The sequence below is a fragment of the Anomaloglossus baeobatrachus genome, chromosome 9, assembly GCF_048569485.1.
Source record: "Anomaloglossus baeobatrachus isolate aAnoBae1 chromosome 9, aAnoBae1.hap1, whole genome shotgun sequence".
Lineage (NCBI taxonomy): Eukaryota > Metazoa > Chordata > Amphibia > Anura > Aromobatidae > Anomaloglossus > Anomaloglossus baeobatrachus.
Genome location: NC_134361.1, coordinates 220219623 through 220231781, shown reverse-complemented (window position 1 = coordinate 220231781; position 12159 = coordinate 220219623). Strand labels below are relative to the sequence as shown.

The 12159-nt window shown below is 51.8% G+C and overlaps 1 protein-coding gene across 1 annotated transcript in view; it reads right to left on the bottom strand.

Moving 5' to 3' along the window:
* Positions 1-12159, bottom strand: part of LOC142251605 (myosin-4-like) — a 28583-nt gene extending 16424 nt beyond the window's left edge. The window contains exon 1 of the mRNA XM_075324564.1: positions 12123-12159. The gene's annotated coding sequence lies outside the window, so the exon portion shown is untranslated. The remainder of the gene's footprint in view (positions 1-12122) is intronic.

Sequence of the window (12159 nt, the reverse complement as noted above, 5' to 3'; positions counted from 1 at the left end):
TATCTATCTATCCCTCTATCTATCATCTATCTATCTATCTATCTATCTATCTATCATCTATCTATCTATCTCTCTATCTATCTATCTACCTATCTAGCTATAGTATATCCATTTCTCTATCTATCTATGAACGGTGGCATAGCTTGAAGCTAATGGGTCCTGACTATCAGAATATTGGTTCTCTCTTTATGGGCCAAATGTATTTTGTCTATTTGCTTCTGAAATATTGTCTGATTTTCTTTTTTTTTTTTTAAGTCTTCTGAAGAATTATAGTCAAACTCCATTTGCAGAGCTCTGATTCCTGCTCTGGAGCCACTGTATTATTGCAGATACATAAAGCAGTGGCCGTACAAGTGGTAGATATCAGTTCTGTTCAGCATATAAAGGAGTAATAATAATTCAGTTTATATAGCGCCAGCATATTCTTTAGGTACATGTACAATGTCTGACATTGCAGAGTAAAGGTGGCTTTACACGCTACGATATTGCTAGCAATTTCTAGCGGTATCGAGCGTGTAAGTACCCGCCCCCGTCGCCCATGTGATATCGTGTGATCGCTGCCGCTGCGAACATTATCGCTACGGCAGCGTCACACGCACTTACCTGGTCGTCGTCGTCGCTGTGACTGCCGAACAATCCCTCCCTCAAGGGGGAGGGACGTTCGGCGTCACCGCTACGTCACTAAGCGGCCGGCCAATCAAAGCGGAGGGGCGGAGATGAGCGGGACGTAACATCCCGCCCACCTTCCTTCCGCAGTGCGGCCGGTGGCAGGTAAGGAGACGTTCCTCGCTCCTGCGGTGTCACACATAGCGATGTGTGCTGCCGCATGAGCAATGAACAACATGGATAAACAACCCTTACCGATTTTTGAGTTTGGGACGACCTCTCCATGGTGAACGATTTTCACCATTTTTGAGGTCGCTTAAGGTCACTGGTAAGTGTCACACGCTGCAATATCGTTAATGACGCCGGATGTGCGTCACTAACAACGTGACCCCGACGATAAAACATTAACGATATCGTAGCGTGTAAAGCCCCCTTAATATACTGTTCAGCAATTCAGACTGAGGACCCTACTGGAAATCTTCCAGAATCCCACAGACGACATGTGGGATTCTGGTGTCGTTCACTTTCTGGTTCCCTCCACCATGACAATTTCTTTGACCTTTGCAGTGAGGAATGTATCGGGATGGTAAGAAGTCCTTACACAGAGCGAATCTTTAGCACTATGACATGGTAACAAAAGCAAGTTGAGTACTAAGCTCTAGAATGTGAAGCCGTAAAGCGCTGTGGAATTAATAGCACTATACAGTGTGTCCACCCATATCCTGTCCACCGCCATTAACTTGAGAACAGCGGCAGCTATAGGCATAGAAGTGGTGTCTAGGTATAGTAAAGTAGCCATGCGCTACGCAATGAAACCACCTATAGCGCCACCTGGTGGAAAACAACGGAGTTAGCATTTTTATCTCGAAAACGGAACGAGATAGAGAAAAAAAGTGAATTACAAAATTGTAGGGCATCATCAATTCAATACGAATCCACACCTTGCATACAGAAATGCTATGATATGAAACCCATGACCCCCCTCCCCCCAAAACACTGAATGCTGGTCACGCATATGGCTCTCATGTAACTTTGATGCTGAAAGTGGCCCCCGTCAGCTGCAATGCACATCTGGACTCTGCACAGCATACTGTATCTGGCTGCACGTTGTGCAATATGGTAGGTGACGCGTTTGCACAAGCATCTGTGATACGTCGTCGTAGGTCCTGCAATGTTGGTGGAGGGGTCGCATACACCGGCTGTTTGATGTGACCTTACAGAAAGAAGTCCAATGGGGTCAGGTCAGGTGAGCGTGGAGGCCACTCCACACAGCCACCATACCCAATGACTTGTAGGCAGGTCTCCATGAGGTATCGCTTCACGTCCGCAGCCTTGTGAGGTTTACACCTTCTAATCATAGCATTTCTGTATGCAAGGTGTTGATTCGTATTGAAATGATGATGCCCTACAACTTTGTAATTCACTTTTTTTCTCTATCCTGTTCCGTTTTCGAGATAAAAATGCTAACTCCGTTGTTTTCCACCAGGTGGCGCTATAGCTGGTTTCATTGCGTAGCCCATGGCTACTTTACTATACCTAGACACCACTTCTATGCCTATAGCTGCCGCCGTTCTCAAGTTAATGGCGGTGGACAGGATATGGGTGGTGTCACGGCCAGGTGTACGGGCAGGCCCAGGAGGTGGATCCACTGGACCGAACTCCTAGATGGTAGGAAAGAGTCCGGCAGCTGGAACACTAGAAACAGCAGAACAGTCCTTGCACACGGGAATAGCGGAGAAGTCCCTGGGACCACGGAGTTATGGGTGGTGGTCCGGGTGACGCAGCTCAGGTTCGGAAGCCGAGATGATGTCAGGCGGGGTCCGGAACCTTGGGAGCAAGATGACGGGTCACCGCAGGGATCCGAGATGGTGCGGACTGTCAGGATGGCAGAAGGACAGCGTTCGGGGTTCAGGATGCGGCAGACTGGATGGCGAGGCAAGCACGGCTCTACAAAGAGAGATAGGTGAGTACATGCACTGAAACACCAGGAGACCTGACTCCTAGCTTAGGGAACACGAAGATCAGGCCCCGCCCCCTTGGACAATACACCCCTTTATACCCTGTACCTGATTAGCCTCATTACCTGTTAATGGACGCTGGCCCTTTAAGAAAGGGTCAGTGACCGCGCGCGCGCCCTAATGCGCATGCGCGCAGCCCGGGTGCCAGAAGCCAGGGAAGGAGGCTGAGAAGAGGACGCAGGGGAGCCGGCCAGGACCTGGGAAGCCGTCGGGCGCCGCGATCGGGGACCAGGGGGCCTGGGAAGGACGGGGACCGGAGGCTGGAGAGCGGGGAGCGTGGCAGGTGAGCCGGGGAGCGGGGCTGAGGACCCGGGGAGCGGAGCAGAGGACCCGGGGAGGGAAGCCAAGGACCCGGGGAGCGTGACAGTACCCCCCCCCCCCACGCCCCCCTCCCCGCAACCGGGACATGAAGGCACGGATCAGAGGAGTGCCCACGTTCTCCCTGGGCTCCCAGGACCTATCCTCAGGACCATACCCCTCCCAGTCCACCAGGAAGAACTGACGACCTCGAACGGTCTTCATGGCCACGATATCCCTTACCGCATAGATGTCGTCATCGGCAATAGGTGGAGGAGCCGGACTGGCAGCAGCGGAGAAGGGACCAAGGACGACCGGCTTGAGCAGGGAGACGTGGAAAGAGTTGGGAATCCTCATCGTGGCCGGGAGCTGTAGCTTGTAGGAGACCTCATTGATCTTGCTGAGGACCTTAAACGGCCCGATGTAGCGAGGACCCAGCTTGTAGGAAGGTATCTTCAATCGGATGTACTGGGAAGCAAGCCAGACCAGGTCACCAGGAGAGAAACACGGAGGGTCCAGACGCCTCTTGTCAGCGTGTTTCTTCATCCGCTGGGAAGCGCGTCCAAGGGACGCCTTGACAGAGTCCCAAATGGTAGCGAAGTCACGGGCTACAGTATCAGCCGCAGGGACATCCGAAGAAGGGGATATAGGCAATGGAACGGAGGGCTGAAGTCCGTAAACGACATGGAAGGGAGATTTGGAGGACGACTCACTGATATGGTGGTTATGTGAGAATTCAGCCCAAGGCAGAAGCGTGGACCAGTCGTCGTGATGGGCGTTGACATAGTGACGTAAGAAGGATGTCAAGATTTGATTGACCCTCTCCACTTGGCCATTAGACTGAGGATGGTAAGCAGAAGAAAAGTCCAGAGTCACTCCCAGATGCTTGCAGAGCGCCCTCCAGAAGCGGGAGGTGAACTGAGTTCCTCTGTCGGACACGATGTGGGATGGAAAGCCATGCAAGCGGAAGATGTGATGTATATAGGCTTCCGCGAGTTCCTGAGCAGAGGGCAGTCCGGCCATAGGGACGAAGTGAGCCATTTTGGAGAACCGGTCCACCACGACCCATATGACTGTGTGTCCGGAGGATAATGGCAAGTCCGTAATAAAATCCATCGCTATGTGTTGCCACGGAACTGAGGGTATAGGCAGAGGCAGAAGACGGCCATAGGGCAGGTGTTTGGGCGTCTTGTTCCTGGCACAAGAGGAGCAGGCAGAGACATAAGCAGCGATGTCCGTGCGAAGGGATGGCCACCAGTAATGGCGTACAATCGCACCCCATGTTCTCTTCTGGCCTGCATGACCGGCTGTTTTGGAGGCATGACCCCAGTGTAACACTTTTTGCCTGTCAGTCTCAGAGACATAGGTCTTCCCGGGCGGTATCTGGGCCAGAGTGACAGGGGCCACCGGAATAATCTTGCTAGGAGGGATGATAGGTTGGGTAGTCTCTTCCTCCTGCTCCATGGGCACGAAAGACCTAGACAAGGCATCAGCGCGTACATTCTTGTCCGCGGGTCTGAAATGGAGCTGGAAGTCAAACCTGGCAAAGAATAAGGACCACCTGGCTTGCCGTGGGTTCAGTCGCTGAGCGGACCGCAGGTATTCCAGGTTCTTGTGGTCCGTGTAGATAATCACAGGGTACACTGCTCCTTCCAGGAGGTAGCGCCACTCCTCCAGAGCCAGTTTGACCGCCAATAGTTCTCGGTCACCGATGGTGTAATTACGTTCCGGCGCGGAGAAGCTCTTGGAGAAGAAACCGCAAGTCACCATCTTGCCGGAGGAGGATTTCTGCATGAGCACTGCTCCAGCCCCCGAGGAGGAGGCATCCACTTCCAAGGTGAACTGGCGGTTTAACTCCAGACGGTGGAGTACAGGAGCGGAGGCAAATGCTCGCTTCAGGGAGCAAAACGCGGCGTCGGCCGCAGGTGACCAGTCCTTTGGATTAGCCTCCTTTTTGGTCAAAGCGGAGAGAGGAGCAGTCAGGGCAGAGAAGTGAGGGATAAACTGGCGGTAGTAGTTGGCGAATCCCAGGAACCGTTGGATTGCCTTCAGTCCAGAAGGAGGAGGCCAGTTGAGTATGGAGGAGACCTTCTTTGGATCCATCTGCAGTCCAGTGCCCGAGATGATGTATCCCAGGAAAGGGAGAGAAGACTGCTCAAAGACGCACTTCTCATATTTGGCGTAAAGACGATTCTCCCTCAGTCTTTGCAGAACCAGCTGTACGTTCTCTCTATGGGTCTGGAGGTCCGGAGAGAAGATAAGGATGTCATCCAGATAAACTACGACACAGACGTAGAGGAGGTCCCGGAATATGTCGTTCACCAATTCTTGGAAGACTGCTGGTGCGTTACACAGGCCGAAGGGCATCACGCAGTATTCATAGTGCCCATCGCGAGTATTAAACGCGGTCTTCCATTCGTCCCCAGAGCGGATACGAACTAGGTTGTAGGCACCACGAAGATCCAGCTTGGTGAACACACGGGCTCCTCTGAGCCGGTCGAACAATTCGGGGATGAGCGGCAGAGGGTACTTGTTTTTGACGGTGATCTGATTTAGACCCCGGTAGTCGATGCATGGGCGTAGGTCACCCTCTTTCTTCTTCACGAAGAAGAAGCCTGCTCCCGCAGGAGAGGAGGATCTCCGGATGAATCCCTTTGCCAGGCTTTCCGTGATGTAGGTGGACATGGCCCTGGTTTCGGCCGGAGACAACGGATATATCCGTCCTCAAGGTGGTGTTGTTCCTGGGAGCAGGTCGATGGCACAATCGTAGGGACGGTGTGGCGGAAGTACCTCAGACTCCTTCTTGTCAAAAACGTCTGCGAAGGACCAATAGGCCGAGGGCAGTTCCGGTAGGTTCTCTGGAACCGGAGGTCGTCGGATAGGTTGTATGGACTTCAGACACTTCTCATGACAAGCAGAACCCCATCGGGTGATTTCGCCAGTACCCCAGCTGACTGATGGTTCGTGTGTCCGCAACCAGGGAAGTCCCAGCAGGATCTGGTGGGACATGTGTGGAAGGACGTAGAGAGTGATGTTCTCGGTGTGCAGGGCACCGATACGCAGTTCGACCGGTCTGGTGACCCAGGAGATGGTATCAGAGAGGGGTCTCCCATCCACAGAGGCAATCACTAGGGGCTTCTCGAGTAGAGTAACAGGCAGCTGGTACTTGTCCACCGTGGCCTGCTGGATGAAATTGCCTGCTGCTCCAGAGTCGAGGTATGCCTCAGCCGTGAAGCGCGTCTCTCCCGTTGACACTTGCACAGTCCACATAACCGGGTCTGAGAGAGTCCCAGCACCTAGGGTGGCCTCTCCTACCAACCCTAGGCTTTGGAGTTTCCCGGCCTTTCCGGACAGGAGCGTAGGAGGTGAGTGTCCTCTCCGCAGTAAAAGCAGAGGCCCTTGGCGAGCCGCTCTGCTCGACGTTGTTCAGATTGCCGTACTCGGTCGATCTGCATGGGCTCGTGGACGGGAATCCCAGCTGTTGATGACTGCGATACGGAGGGCTTCTGTGGAGGAGGGGAATGTCGTACCGGACGTCTCTCCCGAGACAGCTCTTTGGAGCGCTCCTGAAAACGAATGTCCACACGAGTTGCTAGGGCAATCAGGGCATCTAGGGTGGAGGGCACGTCACGACCCGCCAACTCATCTTTGATGCGACTCGAAAGTCCTTCCCAGAAGGCGGCTGTCAGGGCCTCATTATTCCACCCGAGTTCAGAAGCCAAAGTGCGGAAACGGATGGCGTATTGGCCCACCGTCAGTGTTCCTTGACGTAGGCGGAGAAGTGATGAAGCAGACGCAGAGGCGCGTCCCGGCTCGTCAAAGGTACTGCGAAAGGCCTGCAGGAACTCTTGAAGATCCTTGGTCATGGGGTCCTCCTTCTCCCACAAGGGGTTCATCCACGCCAGTGCCTCGCCCTCCAGGTGAGACATTATAAAGGCGACCTTGGCTTGGTCGGAGGCGAACAGATGTGGCAGCTGCGTGAAATGAAGGGAACATTGGTTTATGAAGCCCCTGCAGGTCTTGGGATCTCCAGCATAACGAGGTGGTGACGCCAAACGGAGTCGGGAGGCATCCGACGCGGCTGCCACTGGTGCGGGAGCCGTGGATTGCCTAGTGGGGGACCTGGTTGCCGCAGGCGTCATTGATGCGTGTAACGTGTACAGGCGGGTGTCCACGGAGGTCATAAATTGCAGCATGCGGGTCTGGACTTCACGCTGGCGTTGGAGTTCCTCTTGCAGGGCCAATAGTGCTGCAGCGGGATCCATGGCCTGATCTTACTGTCACGGCCAGGTGTACGGGCAGGCCCAGGAGGTGGATCCACTGGACCGAACTCCTAGATGGTAGGAAAGAGTCCGGCAGCTGGAACACTAGAAACAGCAGAACAGTCCTTGCACACGGGAATAGCGGAGAAGTCCCTGGGACCACGGAGTTATGGGTGGTGGTCCGGGTGACGCAGCTCAGGTTCGGAAGCCGAGATGATGTCAGGCGGGGTCCGGAACCTTGGGAGCAAGATGACGGGTCACCGCAGGGATCCGAGATGGTGCGGACTGTCAGGATGGCAGAAGGACAGCGTTCGGGGTTCAGGATGCGGCAGACTGGATGGCGAGGCAAGCACGGCTCTACAAAGAGAGATAGGTGAGTACATGCACTGAAACACCAGGAGACCTGACTCCTAGCTTAGGGAACACGAAGATCAGGCCCCGCCCCCTTGGACAATACACCCCTTTATACCCTGTACCTGATTAGCCTCATTACCTGTTAATGGACGCTGGCCCTTTAAGAAAGGGTCAGTGACCGCGCGCGCGCCCTAATGCGCATGCGCGCAGCCCGGGTGCCAGAAGCCAGGGAAGGAGGCTGAGAAGAGGACGCAGGGGAGCCGGCCAGGACCTGGGAAGCCGTCGGGCGCCGCGATCGGGGACCAGGGGGCCTGGGAAGGACGGGGACCGGAGGCTGGAGAGCGGGGAGCGTGGCAGGTGAGCCGGGGAGCGGGGCTGAGGACCCGGGGAGCGGAGCAGAGGACCCGGGGAGGGAAGCCAAGGACCCGGGGAGCGTGACAGGTGGACACACTGTATATAGGTGCGGTGTATACAGGACATGGGTGGACACACTGTATATAGGTGCGGTGTATACAGGAGATGGGTGGACACACTGTATAAGTGAGTAAAATAAATAAACATGGCTCGGTGGGGTAGATACACCAACATAACCAAGCTCAGCACTAAGATATGTGCAGAGATGATAACCAGTCTATGATATTAGGGTACTTTCACACATCCGGTTTGAGCACTGCGGCTCAATCCGGCTGTGAAAACTATGCAACGGATGCGGCGAAAACACCGCATCCTTTGCATAAGTTTTTACATGCGGCCCGTCCGTTTTTTTCCGGTTGCGGCATGCTACTGAGCATGCGCAGTGGAAAAAACCGCATGCGGCGAGCGGATGCGGTTTTTGCCGCATCCTGCCTCCATAGGTATGCATTGAAAAATGCGCCGCAGCGGCCGGATGCGGCGCGATGCGGTGTTTTTTGCCGGAGCAAAAAACGTTGCAGGGAACGTTCGATCCGGCCGCGGCATCGGCTAAATTTGCCGCATGCGGCAAAAACCGGACCGAACGCAAGCCCCTGCGGCAGAATATGGCACTAATGTAAGTCTATGCAAAAAAAACCGCAACCGGCGTTACAAAAGCCGGTTGCAGTTTTTCTGCAGAACGCCGTATTGTGCCGCAGAGCAAAAATCCGGATGTGTGAAAGTAGCCTTAGACAGTATGGTGGGAAACGCTGCCACCAGTGAGAACAGTCAGTCAGGTAGCAGAGCAGCCGCCCCCGAAACATCGGCTGCCTGGAAAGCGATGCACTCCTGAGGACACACAATGGGATGAGTCCTATAACTGCACGATGCTTTTTTGTTGTTAGGCTAAGTTCACACATCCTGTGTTTTGCATCAGTCACAATCCGTCGCCTTGGGGAATTACGGTAAGGCTAAGTTCACACATCCTGTGTTTTCAATCCGTCAGGTCCGTCAGCAACGGATCAGTCATTTTCAAGATGTCAACTGATGCAACTGATGTGTTTTTCACAGGATTCCTTTCACAGGAATCCTGTGAAAAAACGGATCAGTTGCGTCCGTTACATCCGCTGTGCGTCCGTTTTTTGACGGATCAGTCATGATCCGTCTGTGTTTGGGACAGCCCAGTGGGCGTGCCAAGCATGCTGGGCATGCTCAGTAGAGCATGACGGAATCCTGCGCTGGATTCCGTTGTAAAACGGATTACGACGGAATCCAGCACCATAGACATGCATTACAAGCTTGACGGATGGCGACGGATTCCTGCGCGGCACGTTAATTTTGACGGCCCGAAAAACGTTACATTCTGCGTTGCTCCCCGCTCGGCGGTCAGTCAAAAACGACGGACCGCGACGCAGCGGATGCAACGCAGGGTCATCAGTTGCAATCCGTCGCTAATAGAAGTCTATGGGGAAATACAGGATTCCTGCAAAATATTTTGCAGGTTAGGCTAAGTTCACACATCCTGTGTTTTCAATCCGTCAGGTCCGTCAGCAACGGATCAGTCATTTTCAAGATGTCAACTGATGCAACTGATGTGTTTTTCACAGGATTCCTTTCACAGGAATCCTGTGAAAAAACGGATCAGTTGCGTCCGTTACATCCGCTGTGCGTCCGTTTTTTGACGGATCAGTCATGATCCGTCTGTGTTTGGGACAGCCCAGTGGGCGTGCCAAGCATGCTGGGCATGCTCAGTAGAGCATGACGGAATCCTGCGCTGGATTCCGTTGTAAGACGGATTACGACGGAATCCAGCACCATAGACATGCATTACAAGCTTGACGGATGGCGACGGATTCCTGCGCGGCGCGTTAATTTTGACGGCCCGAAAAACGTTACATTCTGCGTTGCTCCCCGCTCGGCGGTCAGTCAAAAACGACGGACCGCGACGCAGCGGATGCAACGCAGGGTCATCGGTCGCAATCCGTCGCTAATAGAAGTCTATGGGGAAATACAGGATTCCTGCAAAATATTTTGCAGGATTCCGTAATTCCTCAAGGCTACGGATTGTGACTGATGCAAAACACAGGATGTGTGAACTTAGCCTAAAAGTCATGGCACATGCGCTCCAAAGGCTACATACAATCCATCCTATAGCATTTCCTTCTACACATGGACATGCTATTAGACACATTCTGCTACACAAACAGTCAGGCTATTTCATACATACGTCTACACATGCAGGCATGTTTTTACACATATAAGTAAAATATATCTTTGTACCGTGTTAGCCAGTAGAGATAAAAAAATTGTTTAAAAGAACAGAGAGTCCTCAGTGGTTGATACCTTTTAATGGCTAACTGAAAAGATGGTAATAATTGCAAGCTTTCGAGACTACTCAGGTCTCTTCATCAGGCATGGTATAACAAAAAGTTGTGTTATACCATGCCTGATGAAGAGACCTGAGTAGTCTCGAAAGCTTGCAATTATTACCATCTTTTCAGTTAGCCATTAAAAGGTATCAACCACTGAGGACTCTCTGTTCTTTTAAACAATTTTTTTACACATATAGTAATGCTCTTATATGCATGCCCCTACACAAGACAGTAAAATGTCTTACACACAAGCACACACATATATGTCACGGGTGACAGACCAGACTCTGGTGTCCGGCTATAGAAGGTCACAATGTTTGGATGCGCAAACTGCTCCCTGACCTTCTATTATTTCTGTTTGGTTTTCATCCCTTTCCCTTTAGGACCCTGCGGATTTCCTCAGTCTTTCAGCTGCTTTTCATCAGCAGTTCCCTTGGTGTCTTTATATACCTTCACTTCCTATTACTCTGTATAGTTCTTATACTTTTATCAAGTCTTCAGTGCAAGTAGGCGGCTTGCATACATCTGGAGAAACTTTGTTGTTGTTGCAGTTCCTCTCCCGGAGTCATCTGGAGATAAGTTACTTGTTAACTTTTCCGCTGTCTGTTATCCCTGTGTCTTCTTTAGAGCTTAGTGGGGTTGATTAGTCAACTCATCCCATCCTCTCCCTTCTTTAGGGTTAGCTAGGGTCAGGTATCCGGCTCAGCGCATAGGTGAGGAACCTATATAGGGTGGTGAGGGAAGCCAGGGCCCAGCAGTAGGCTTGGTCAGAGGTCACCATCTCCCTCTTCCCTAGACACAGGGTTTCCCTTCCCTTTCGCCAATCGCTTGGTACTTCCCTGCACCTATGCAGGCGAAGCATGCACATGTATGCAGGCGTGCTTTTACACACTTCCATAAATTCATGCACAATAATACATGTTTCTACACATGCCAAAATGTTTTTTTTTGTCTTGAGCTCTTACTGCAGATGGTCGTTTTTTTTGCTTTGCCATAGGTCACCTTGTCCTATGCTTGGGTCATTATAGAACTTAAAGGAGACCTGAATGTTTGGGTCTTTTTTTTGTTTTTTTACACACCCTACCTGCTGTTTCACAATTTTCTATGGGAAAAAAATGTATTTTGAGTAACTTTGCCTCTGAACGGGCCCTGCAGGCCTTTCCTTGATGTGTTTGTTGTTGGTCTTCATCTTCCCTCCCCGTACTATCTACGTTGTTATTTTTGGTAAATTGGGATTGCGAACAAGATCTCTGGCCGTTTGCCATCAGAGGAGCCGAGTTAAAAGATATTTTACCCGTCTTTCGTCTCTTCCATCTCCTCCAGGTTTGAAGAGTCTGTTTCCATAATCCGCTTCTGATGATACAAGGTCACTTTTTAGCTGCTCAACCTTCAACCGTGCGTAACATTTACATGTTGGAGCTGCTTGGAAGATCTGGGAGCCGCATCTCAGATCTCTAGTTTTGTTGTATCCTATGTGGAATGGTGTGCAACGAACCATAATGGAGATGTCTCCCGATACATTCCTGTTCAGAAGCATAAAATGCTCCTTCCTGTGATATCTGATTAGTCACCATCTCCCGCCAAAGATAAAACCTTAACCCTGATACCCCAGGATCCCATATTTTCATTATGGCCCCGTAACACAGCTTAGCCCTTTATAATGTGTGATCCCTGTTACTTTCTATATGAGACCCATTATATATATTGCACTCCCCTGATTCGGGGGCTCTATCTGCGGCTTAAAAAGAACCAATCACCAGTATTTTCGTATATAACCTAAAGCCAGTGCTATACTGGCACTATCAGGCTGATTCTTAACATACCTGTCTGTAGTGGTCAGCTTGGATGTTTAGGTTTTGA